The sequence below is a fragment of the Macrobrachium rosenbergii genome, chromosome 39, assembly GCF_040412425.1.
Source record: "Macrobrachium rosenbergii isolate ZJJX-2024 chromosome 39, ASM4041242v1, whole genome shotgun sequence".
In the NCBI taxonomy this organism is placed as follows: Eukaryota; Metazoa; Arthropoda; class Malacostraca; order Decapoda; family Palaemonidae; genus Macrobrachium; species Macrobrachium rosenbergii.
The window spans coordinates 20,775,395-20,788,506 of NC_089779.1; positions in this window are offsets into that span (position 1 = coordinate 20,775,395).

The following is a 13,112-nucleotide window of genomic DNA, read 5'->3' on the forward strand; positions in this document are numbered from 1 at the left end:
ACTAAACATGGCGAAATGCATTTACCCCACCAGCCCAGTACTAAACTTGGTGAAAGTGTATCTGTACCCCAAAAAAAGCATTTTCCCTATACACATTTTTCACACGTCAGTTTCGCTTCTTTACTTCCCTCTCATAACCAGGGAGATTCCATTCCCCCAAACCCACTTCTAAACAGTGAAATGCATTTAACATGCCAACCCAGTACTAAACAAGGCAAAAGTGTATCTGTACCCCAAAAAAATCATTTTGCCCAGCCACATTTTTCACACCCCAATTTGGTTTCTTTGCTTTACTGTCATAACCAACGCGAAACTTTTTCAACAAAACCATTCCTGTTGCCGCCGCGTAAGTTTTCCCCTTCGACCCCAAGTCCCTCACGCAAACCCTTCCCCCAACATCCATTTGTGCCAAAACCCCCCACATCAACCCCCCTTAACCCACCACAACCCTTATCTGCTACCCAGGGCTACGCCTTAAAACATACACTTTTTGTGCTTTCTTGTTCAGTACAATGGCTGAATCCCTTCTGTCCACGTTGCGTTTGTCTGAGCCGATAACCTGGCACACCCTTCCAGTGTCTTGCGCTAACTGCTATCTGTTACCGCAACTTTTCTGTCTATTACTCAGGCAATTATGAACGCTTAATTAAACTTTGCCAAGATCACAGCCTGCTAAAAACGCGGTGCTTTTGTCTGCACTGAGGTAGGGAGTGTTGCCACGACCTGCAGAAGAGGGCATTTAGGTGCGACAGGACCTACAGTGCAGCGCAGAAGAAGGGCCAGAAAGGTGTAGTTTTTACCAGCCGCTGTCCCGGAAAACCTGGTTTTCTGGTTCCCGCCTAGACATTGAGACTGTCCTCTTCTTTTGCTTATATACATATCAAACTGGTTCTCTTATGCCGCTGCTAGATCAGGATTTAACTTGAGCGACATTGCCATTAATGACAAGTCTAGTTTCGTGCGTGAGGTAATAGTCAACTGGTGTATAAAGCAAAACAGGAGGATTGGTGGGCCCGGCATGACTGTCGAAATTGATGAAACCAAGTTCGGCAAGAGAAAGTACAACGTTGGCAGGGTAGTTGAGGGCAGTAGGTGTTTGGCGCCATCTGTAGGGAAACCTGGGACTTTTTTGTTGTGCCTGTGAAAGACAAGAGTGCCGCCACTTTAGTGACCCTAATTAAAGATTTCATTTTGCCCGGCATGACTGTCATCTCGGACTGCTGGAAGGCCTAAGATTGCCTTGGGACCGAAGGCTACACCTATTAGGAAAATTAGATAGGGAAAGTAGAAAGAAAAGAGAGAGAGAGAAATATAGAGACAAAGAAAGAGAATAGAGAGAGAGAGAGAGAGAGAGAGAGAGAGAGAGAGAGAGAGAGAGAGAGAGAGAGAGAGAACAATGATTACGCCTGGGTTGTTTCCGCTTGAGAAGCTAAGAAGTGCTGACTGATATAAACCATCTTCCACTAACTCAAAACAGTGAGCGAGTATATCGCGCCCAGGGCCATAAAACCGATTGTAAAATTTGGAAACTGTGGCCTCATGATTTAGCCTACTCAGGGATGATTCAGCACCATGTCAAGAAACTAACGCCAGCCATCTCTATAACCCCGCCTTCGATAGGAGGCGTTTTCATGGAAATTCCAGGAAATTGGGGGCTGGACAAAGTGATATACTTCAACACCCTCCAATCAAACATTCTAGGGAGGGGTCTTTTACACCCCCTCCTAAAATAATTTCCAATCAGATCCTCCAAGGAGAGATTTGAACAATACCCACTAACATCCTTCCCAATCAACTGTTTGAGGGGAGGCCTTGCAGATAAATCCTTCCAATAGGAAACTGGAGGGAGGTGGAGATTGCAGATTACAAGAAACCCAGGGGTTCCAGAGACAGAAGAGCAGAGAAGAGCAGCAGATTCGAGTTAACATCCACCACGGAGAGTTATATCTCCCCTTGCTTTTGTGCTCCCCAAACAGACTGAATTGAACTGTTTAATAAGAGTGATTTCGTTTGCATAGCTGTAACTTTAAATCGTACTTAAGTTTGTAGTTAACTTTCGTCATTCAAGTAAGGAAACTACAGATCTCATCTCTATTACGCCTTTCTGAGAGATACCAGTACTCTAGGATAATTTCCCTCCAACGATAGCAGGTTCAAGAAAGCAGTGAAGGTGGAATCTACACTTAGAAGCTTGTAGGTGAGAGGAAATAAAAAAATATTTTTAGTCGGGCAGGACACACCCACTTGACGGTCAACCACTCCTTCAACTTCGTCAACCCGGGAACCGGTGCCCACACCAACACCATTGAGAGAAGGTGGCGGGAACTCAGAGCCAGCACTCCCAGGTACGGCAGGGGGAAGTATAATTTTGTAGGCTACCTGGCTGTAGCTTATTTTAAGATTCACTTCCTCGACCCCAACACTAGGTTCCATGCATTTTTGAAAGCAGCGGCTATTCTCTACCCTCCCGGTCCCTAAGGTAAGGCCAGTTAGTTCTGTTTGTGTCAACTTTTTTTGGGTGCAAATTATTTTTTCCTGCCAGGTTGCTCCTTCCAGCCAACGCTAAGTGCCTCCCTGCTCTTGTTTTTGCCTTGGAAACTGGTTTTTTCTCCACTTTTATGGCTTCTGGTAAAGTTGGTGAAGTTTGTTTTTTGTCGGCCAAATTCTTTGTCCCTGTCCCCGTTACCAGGCAGTGTTTCCTCCCTCCCCCACCCCAACTATTATGTTTCTACCCGCACTCGTTCTCAACGTGTTTCCTTGCGCAGCCTTCCTCCCACCCCCACTTGCACCACTCCCCACTTACCCCCGCTTTTGGGGCACGTGAGGAATTTTCTCCCTTCCTGCCCTGTTATCCCCCACCCTTTCAGCCGCTCCCTCCCTTTTGCGTATGGATCCCTCTCGTTTTTCTCCTCCAGCCGGTGCCCCCGTAACGTAAACATGTCCGCTCTACTTCTCTGTTCTCCCCCACCCAGATCCCCGGATTCCCACAGTCCCCACTTTACTGTTGAGTGGAGTTAGGGGGCAAATGACACTTGGCCGCCAACAAACAAACTCGCCTCCAGTTTCAGAAGCCCTAAAAGTGTAGAAAAACTCAGTTTCCAAGGTAAAAACAGGCATGGAGCTAATACTTAGAATTACCTATGTAACGTTTGAAAACATATATATACTCTCTAAATGCTCCTACATGTACAGAAATTTATTTGAGTTTATATCTTATCTGGTTTAGGTTCCATTCTTCTCAAAAATTCAGGTTTGATGAAGTGTCAACAATGTTCAGTCGCTTCATAAAGTTCTCTGCTACACTGCCATGTGGCATCTGCTTTGAGTACACAAATTTTTGCCATGGAGAGCATAAAGAGAACAGAAATGTCCTAGACTAAAAATTAACAGCTTTATGACCATAGAATCAAATGAGGACTAAAATATCCTTTTAGGCAGTAAAGGGTTAAGTAATTCTTTAAGTTTGTCAAAGTCATAATTTTTATTAGGTTGGTTATATGAATCATAAATTACATAATTATCGTTTTTTATTCATATTCTAATACTCAATATTTGCAGATCAGTAAAGTTTACAGGTACAATGTCATAACATATTTTGTTATGTACACTATAGCAGTACCTAAATTTCCTTCTTCCTCTCTAGATGTAGATGCTAAGGTATATTTACCTGTTGTTGATATTGTTTTGTTGGCATGTTGCAAACATAATATCATTGGAACGTACTCTTTTAGTAATCTTTGTACTTCTCTTATGTGCAATCTGGTCTGCAGACCATTTACATTCCCTTGTATAATATAGCTATTGAAAATATTTTACTACAGCGGTCGAGTTTTACTTTTTTTTTTTATATTATCAACTTGAATTTTGTCTAATAATTTACTCACGACATTCATTTGTTTTTCTTTATAATATACTAAGTGCTCAATGCACATGCATCTTTTTTCATGGGTACTCAAATCTTTGGTTTCTTTTTTTCTATATTTGATACAATTTCTTATAATGTTTGTCAAACCATTTTCTGTTATGTTTTTGTCATTTTTGCACAATTCTACAAAACAGTCATTACATCCACGTGTTTTCATGTACATTCCTTGTTTCATATGCTCTTGTGCCAGTTATTGGTGATGGAGTAATCTCTTCTCCCTGGACATAATCATTGTTATCTCTAACTTCAGTGTTTTGGATATCTGTATCCATAGGGTTTACTATTATTTCTTTATATTCTTTGTTTTTGGTTTAACCGACGTTGCTCTAATTATAGTTGGTTTTTTCGTTTTGGGTGGTGTTCTCTCCAAAGGCCTTTATTTTTTTCTTTAATTTCCACTCCATCACGACTTTCCTCTGTTTCTTCTGTACTAGTCTCTTGTGCTATTTGCATTAACATTTCAAGAGTTGGACAAAATGTTACCCATATCCTTTGTGCCTGTTTCTTGATTCCTTACCATTTGAGTTTTTTCTGTAAAGCATTATTTTCTTCTTGAGATTTATTTTCCTGCGGTTTGTTACTTCTATCTGTATGTATTTTTGATTCATTATTAGTTCTTGTTATCAAGGCATATATAAGTTTCTTAGCAGGACCTTGAATTCCTCTCACTTTCAATTCTAATTTAGCCTCTCTAATAGACATTCCTGCTCTTTCTTGTAGCATTTTCAATTCCGTGTTGTACATGATGATTCTGCCCACAGTTTATTCATTTTGGTTCACTGCAATTCTATTGTGTGGCATGTTCTTCAGATCCACAATACGCACATACAGGTTCTTTTCGACAATATTTTTTTGCATGCCCATATTTACTACAGTTTTGACACTGTAGTGGCTTTGGGACACAGGGCCTTATTTCTCTGTTTTGATCTAAAATTTTTATTTTTTTGGGGTAGATCTTAACCCTCAAATTTTATTTTTGTGATTTTTAACATTTTATTTTTTTGTTTACTCGGTATATTATATATCTCACAATATTGGACTCTGGGATTTCTTTTTTTAAGTGAGTCCAAGAGAACATTCTTTTCGACTGGTTCGTCTCTGCTCTCAGGAAGCACAGTGGTACCCTGAATGCTATTCATAGTGTCATGCTTTTTAATTTTTACATTTATGTTATCTATTGCTGTTATAGACATACAGTCCTCAGACTGACTCTTTGTTGTGGCTTCTATAAGCCACGTCTTTTCTCTTATCTGTCTAAACGACATTTCTATCATTGAATGTCTGTTTAATAGGTGGTTCTCCAACTTTAGGGGTGATATTTTCTGTTCTGTTTCTAAGGTTAGAAACCTTGACCAACTTCCACTCCCAAAAAGGGAGTCGAAGTGAGTCAAGGTTAGGTCAAGACGATATTTACTTTCTTTGGGGGTGTTGTACTGGAGCGTAAGGTTACAGTGTAATGACATTAGTATTTTTTCTGGTTTTTTCAGAGAGAGGTTATCAGAGGAGGTTCCAGCGGTTGTCAACTGTGTTGAGTCACTACCATCAAAGGGCCCAGGGGTACTTAAAACTTTAACACTACTGAGCATCAAGATCGAGGTACAGTATATGAAAAAATTTTAAAAAATAAATAAACCTGAAAACCTTAAAAAGAGATCATCAGCCTTTCATGGAGTTTATTCTTCCACCAATGGCACAAGTGAGAACTGACTCCCAAATGTCCGCTCCCTACCCTAACCCACAGGGGATGGCACAACATGATTAGAGTGGCCCAAGTGTAAGCCAAACCAGCTTGCTAGGACAGAGTATTTCAAGAATACAATTGTCCCCATCCTAATCATATCATGGGCAAACCGGATAGAATGCCGAGAGTCCTATCCCTAGAACTAGACCCCCCTGGAATCCGTGGTCTAGCTCTAAAGAATAGTTCTGCCTTTGAGCTATTAATCTGATAACTCTCAGGTCTGAACATTGTTGGGCAGTTGATGGTCCTACGACAGTTCTCACTATTTAGCTTTGGATATAAACCCATTCCCAGCTATGATATTTTTTCCTGTTTATCAGGTCCAATAAATTTTAGTAAAAGTGAAAATTCTACAAAATTTAATCCAAACAAATATATACGGTCATGGCATATGGAACTATTGGACTCAAACCCGGGAACAGATTCCCGGGGTTCTAGGCGGTACTTGGGGGTGACCTTCGGCAGAAGTACATGGTGCAGAAGAGGTGCCTGGAGAGATGGCCTGCGAGGTGTCCTTATACGGAACAACCTTCTTGACCTTGACGACGTTCCGGGGCATGGTGAATGCTAAGCAGCACAGGTCACGTGTAGAGGTCAGAGGTGATGAAAGATGAGTGGGGATGGAGATCCTGGGATGCTCCCTTTTATGCCTGCGAAGCATATGACTCAGTCAGACTTCTGCACATCCCCACTGATCATGCTGTGGGGTTGCCAAGTGCGTGGCATACTTGACATTGCTATTTACGTCTGACGTAATCCAGTGCCGACGTCGTCTCATCAGTCGTGATGACATTACGACACAGTTGCATCATGTGGCATGACGTGGCGACTTTTGATAGTCGTCGTGACTCGACCGCATAGGTGCACTGCAGCCTTGCGCGTACACCATCACTTGGCGGACATCACCAAACTCGGCGACACAGTTACGAACCATGCCGATTTGGTTGTACCTAGAGTGTAACCATGTTGTAATGAGCAAATTACGACGGTGCGGTCTTGAATCGCCAATGTGTGACGCAGACATTATGGTGACACAGAGAAAATGTCTTTTACTCTGTGAGTGAAAAAGAAAATGCATCCCATTAATTAGGGATAATATTACTATATGTACATACCTACCGTAAATGCGCTAGTGTGGCAAATACAGTACCCATTACGATACTGCACTCTATTTTTACGTCAACCATTTATTTCTTCTTTAAAAGTAATGTATTAAGCTAACTTTTAAATGAAATTTCAGTATCTTTAATTTCATTTAAAAGTTAGCTTAATACTTTGGGAGCATGATTAGCATCATATTTAGTCTTTAAACTCTAGAAATAAGCATTTATTAGCATTTTTAGTGACTACCAAACTTATGCGAATCCTCGCCTTGCATGAGGGGTTCTGAAGCCTAACCTCATGTAAGTTTGAGGTATTACTGTATTATATTTATTTATTTACGTGATTAGTTTGAGTCATATTTTCCCTTTACAGGATTATACATGAAATGTGATTGTACCACATAAGCATCAGTGACCTTGGAGGTTGTGATGCCAGATTAATTGCAATAAAAAAATCCTTAATGTTTAGAGCTCTTTCTACCTATTTTTGTCTAGCCCTTTCTGCACAACTTTCTGAGCCTCCTTCTTGTTAGTGTCATAACTACCACTCTTTGGTTAATTGTTGCTCACCCTTTCTCATTATATGACATTACCATCTCCATCAATTTTCCAGCATCTGAACACCACATCATTCTTCAACTTTCTCAACTGTAATATTTACTGAACTCACTACAACCACAACTCTCAGCCTACTGTAATCATAACTCATCAAAGACTAGTCCATTAGGGACTGGAGAATTACACAACATTTTGCTATTTACTAATAGGAAACTTCCATTTATCAGTAGTCTAGTAATCGATTCCACTTCCCACTGTTGTTGCTCTTTCCTATTACCCACTCAATAACTGCTTCACTGTCCACCGCTCCGTGATATAGACATATCCCTCCTCTTCTATATATTGCCTTTACCAAAATATGGTATAAAATATAATCTCCTGCCTTTTTTTCCCTCCCTTTCTTTTCCTTTTTTTTTCTTTCCCTCTTGATTTTTTATTTTAATTTTCCCCCCTTTTTTTATTATTTATTCATTTAATTACTTAATTTTCTATGTATTTTTTATGTATTCTTTCCCCCCTTCTTTTTCCAGCCTTAGAAGAACCCTAAAAGAGTTCAGAGGTCTGGTTAAACAAATCATTTATAACTAACTAACCAAAATATGGTGCTCTCCTCCCTGTCTTCACTTGCTCTTCCTATACTTTTTGAGAACAGAGTCCCTTAAGCCATTTTCATTTTACAATCAAGATCATCTATGGTGACATCATTTACTACAATGCATGCATAGTATTAAGTTCATCCATGCATCTCTTCTACAGAAACCTCATGGCCATTTTTCTGACTACAGTACATTTTGCTTCTCTAGTTACCTTGAGCATTGTTTTGCTAATATTCATTTTACTTGTCCATCTTTCCAACATTCATGCACCTTCCCTCTCAGGTTCTGCCTCTAGCACCACATTATTTGCATATATGGGTCTCCCTTCTGTACTCCTTTGTAACATCTTTCATCACAATGATAAACAGCAAAGGAGTTAGTGCTGATCTGTGATAGACGCCAAAATCTATGTCATACTCTTCTGATGCATCTACGGTTATCTTCACTTCAGATCTTTTATGGTATAGAACCTTGACTTGCTTCAAGTGTCTTTCTGAAAACCTCAGCCTTTGTAATGTCCATCTGCTGTAAATTGTTTGTTATGGAACTCAATGAAACACCCTCTCAAGATTCATAAATTATATGGTAGAATCTCTTACTTTTGCATGGTGCCTATGTTTCTGATTTATCTAGCATGAAACCAAACTGAGCCCCTTTCCATCTTGTAACAATTTCTCTCAGACACCTCCCATCCGGCATTTTCACAACAGGCTCAAACAATCTCTATTCTCTTAATATTATTACTGTACTCTTTATTCCCAGCCTGTCACTATTAAGTTTTCATATACTTTTGTTGGTTCCCCACTGACTAGTCCTCAAGTGGATTTTAGCAAATCACTTGTGAGGTTCAAGAGAAATGTCAAAAGATAGACTGATTCTTTATTATTCTCGACAAATGTTTATAAAATAAAAAGCGGACGGAAAGGTAGCAGGTGACCCGAGGCCCCCCGCTGCATCCATACAGAATTTGTGTTTTCTGACAAGGATAAAAATACGTACAATATTTAATACATGGCATATAAAAGGTAGATATACATATCGGCGGAAAGGCCGTACAATGATGCATAAGATGAGGTACATAAAGAACTGAAATAAAGACAGGTAATATACATGATGTGGTTAATGTACATCTGAAGGGAGAAACACAAGAAAGGAGAGGCGATTTGTCACCCTTACAAATACTTCCCCCTCCCCCAAGACAATTAGAGGAGCAATTATTGGATGAAATAACATTAATCACGGAGGCGCTGGGGTACCCAGAGTGGGCCCCTGCTTCTGGAGAACTGTGGGTGCAGGGTGGAGCTGACACCTGGGGTTGGCTGGAAGAGTTTCCTGGGGCCCGCCTTGGTGGGGAAGCGGGTGCGTCTGCAGGCAGGTATTGAGGGGTGACTCTGGGGCGCCTGCCTCCTTCTTCACACACTTCACTGTCCAACAGGAATGCGGGTTTCAGCCTGTCGATGGTGATCCAGTCCTCCCGCCCATGGATGTTGTGGAGGAATGCTTTGCTGGCTCGCTTGATGACTTGGTGGGGCCCCCTGTAGGGCCTGGTTAAGGGCGGCTGGCGGGCATCCACCCTGACGAAGACATAGGCGCAGGAGTGTAAGGTGAGTGGGCTGTAGGTGACGGTTCTGTTGGTGAAGGTCTTGTGGCAGGGCGCGAACTTTTGTGTGAGTTCCCTCAACCTCGGGAGAGGGGTGTCAGCGCATGGCGGGAAGAATTCTCCGGGAACGGCCAGTGTTTCCCTGTTGACTTTCTCAGCAGGGGAGGTGTCGCCATTTGCTTTCGGTGCAGTGCAAAGACCCAGCAGGACCCAGGACAGCTGTTCCTTCCACCTCTCATTGGTGCAGTGTGCCATGAGAGCTGCTCGACCATGCAGTTCGCTGCGGGGTTGTATGCCGTTGTGCTGTGTAGAGTTGTACCCATCAGGCATGCCAAGAAGACCCAGAGCTCTGACAGGAAGGCAGCATCCTTGTCCGTAGTGATGCTGTCTGGCACTCCGAAGCGGCTTATCGAACTGGAGAGGAGGGCCTCTGTGCATGATGTTATTGATGCTTCATCCATGGGGGTTGCTTTGGGCCTGCAAGTGGAGCGGTCTATGACCATCAGGAGGTATCTAGCTCCCCCTGATTGCGGAAGGGGCCCGACGACGTCGATGTGGATGTGGCCGAACCGCCGACAAGGCTGGGGAAAATCGCCGATCCCGGACTCTGTGTGCCGGGATGTTTTGCTCGTCTGGCACAGGATGCAGCTCCTTGCCCACTGGCAGGCATCCTTGTTGATGCCATGCGAGAAGAACTTGTCAGTCATGAGGCGCACTGTTGTCTGCCCCGATGGATGGAAGAGACCATGGGCGGCCTGTGCTGGTGTCGCAGAGAAGAGTTGTGTCCGAGATTGCTAAGGGCAGGTCCTTCCATTTGAGAGCCGTCACTGCTGTCCTGTAGTCCACCGTCTCTGGGTCCTCTGCTTGTTCTCTTACAAGGTCTTCGTAGTCGATGCCGAGGTGAAGGGAATTGATTTCTACTCTTGACAGAGCGTTGGCCATTGGAATTTTCTTGCCAGGAACGTAGTTGATGGTGCAACCGAATTCGGAGATGGCGGTCAGGTGCCGCTATTGTCTTGCAGGCCATGCGTCCCCCTGCTTTACAAATGTGTGAACCAAGGCTTTGTGGTCTGTTAGGATTGTGAATTCGGTTCCCTCCAGCAGGTACTTGAAGTGCCTCACAGCCTGGTAGATAGCCAGCAGCTCTCTGTCGAAGGCGCTGTAGCGGGTCCCAGCTGGCGAAAACTTGCGGCTGAAGAAAGCCAAGGCTGGGGTATGCTGTTCACCAGCTGCTCGAGTACTGCACCGCAGGCGATGCTGCTGGCGTCTGTTGTCAACCTGAGGGCAGCGGCAGGGTTGTGGTGAGTTAAAGTGGTGGCACTGGAGAGGGTCCTTTTCGTCTGAATGAAAGCCTGCTACTGCGGAGCTTCCCATGTTAGTGTTTTTGATTTCCCCTTTAGGATTGACGTCAGGGGGTACATGATGTGGGTGATGCCTGGGATGAAGTGCTGGTAGTAGTTTATCATCCCGAGAAACTCCTGAAGGGCCTTGATGGTTTATGGTTCCGGGAAATTTTCTATAGCTTTTACTTTAGAGGCTGTGGGGCGCACTCCTGCTGAGGAAATCTCGTGGCTGAGGAAGTCTACTTTTTCTTTCCCGAAAATGCACCTGTCAAACCTGACAACTAATCCCCTGTCCTGCAGACGTTTCATGACAGCGTGGAGGTGGCGAAGGTGTTCCTCTGGGGACCTGGAAAAAATGAGGATGTCGTCGATGTAGTGGATGCAGAAAGGCAGATCTCCCAGAGTGGTGTCCATCAGGCGCTGGAATGTGGCGCCTGCGTTCCCAAGACCAAAAGTGGAATAGGAAAATGTGTAGCTCCCGAAAGGCATGATGATGGCAGTTTTTGGGATGTCATCAGGATGTACAGGGACTTGGAAGTATGACTTCAGTAGGTCCATCTTGGAGAAAATTTTGGCTCCGTGGAGGGCGCCCGTCAGGTCCTGCATGTTAGGGAGAGGGTAGTGGTCTGGTGTTGTTACCAAATTCAGGCGCCGATAGTCCCCACAGGGCCTCCATGAACCATCGGATTTCTTTACCACGTGGAGGGGAGACGCCCACTGGCTTGATGCCTTTTTACAGACGCCCATGCGTTCCATTTCTGCGAAGGCCCGTTTGGCGTCTTGTAACTTTTGGGGGGACAGTTGTCGGAACTTGGCATGGGTTGGTGGGCCCATCGTGGTGATGTGGTGGAAGATGCCGTGCTTTGCTGAAGCCCCAGGTGACTGGCGCAGTTCTGGTTTGAATACGTCCGGGAACTCCTGTAGGAGGAACGTGTAGCTGTTGGGGGCTGTGGAGCAGATGGTGGGCATTCCAGGTTCGGTGGAGAGCTGACTGGAGTGGCATGTTCCTGTGTCGAGGAGGTGTTGCCTGGCAACGTCGACTAGAAGTCCGTGGTGCCCTAAGAAGTCCACGCCCAGCAGGGGGAACTTAACGTCCACTATGACGAAAGGCCAGTGGTATCTGTGGCCCAGGATTGAGATAGCCCGGGTAGTCATGCCGCAAGTGCAGATGGGAGTTCTGTTTGCTGCTATGAGGGCAGGTGTTGAGCCATGTATTTTTTCTAAAGCTTCCCTGGATGGTGGGAAGACCGACTGCATTGCCCCTGTATCTACAGCAGGCATCGTTTGGAAATTTCGTCCATGATGAAAAAACCTGTTGGGCGGGGGGAGTTGGATTTCGCGGCCACACCTGTTACTTGTGGCCACCTTTGTCGTTTTTTGTGAAAGAACGGGGAGGCCTGCAGGTTCTGGCATTGGTCCCAAACTTTCTATGGCAGAACCACCATGCCTGGTTTGACCATGTCCTGTGCTCTCTGGGTGATGGTCTCTTCTTATAAACGGCGTTGATGTCTCTGTCGTCATTGCTGTCTTTCTCCGACAGGTTGCAGGCTCCCATGGCGGCAGCTGCGAGGACAGTGGCGTGTGTCGAGGCCTTGGTGGCCTCGTCGACTAAGATATCCATGTCTAGGTTAGGTCTATTGTCCTTTTCCTCCTGTTCTCGTCGAGGCCTGGAAGTGTTTTAAACCCCCGCAGCTGGTCCCAGGCTTCCCTGGGTGATGCATCTCCGAGGGGCTGGGATAACAGGTCGAATGCGCGCTGTGCTCTCTCGGACATGGGCGTGGAGTAAGAATTCAGCAGTTTGTTTTTTAAGTCCGTGTATGTGACTTTGTCCAGTTGCGTGTCCAGTCAGGGGGAGATTCTTTTGAATACTTCTTCCGGAAGCATTATCATGACTATGTCTGATTTGGCAGCATCGTCTGAGATGCACGCCACGCAAAAGTACGCGTCTGCGCGCCGGAACCATGATGCCGTGTTTTGCTGCGAGAACGGGGGAAGTTTGACTGTGTCTGGCTTTGTTGGTGAGAGAGGTGTACAGACGATGCTCGTGGGTTTGCATTGAGGTTCTGCTTCTGACATCTTTACTTCTCACGCACCAAAATGTGGGAAAATGCACCGTATTGGGTCCATTAATGGTGCTGATTTGTTTGAGAGGTTGAACGAAGTGCCAAAACGTGCCCTTTTGGGTATGCTGTATTTAGTCCGTTAGTGGCACAGTTTCAGCCAGGGAGGGTGCTATCAGAGGCCTA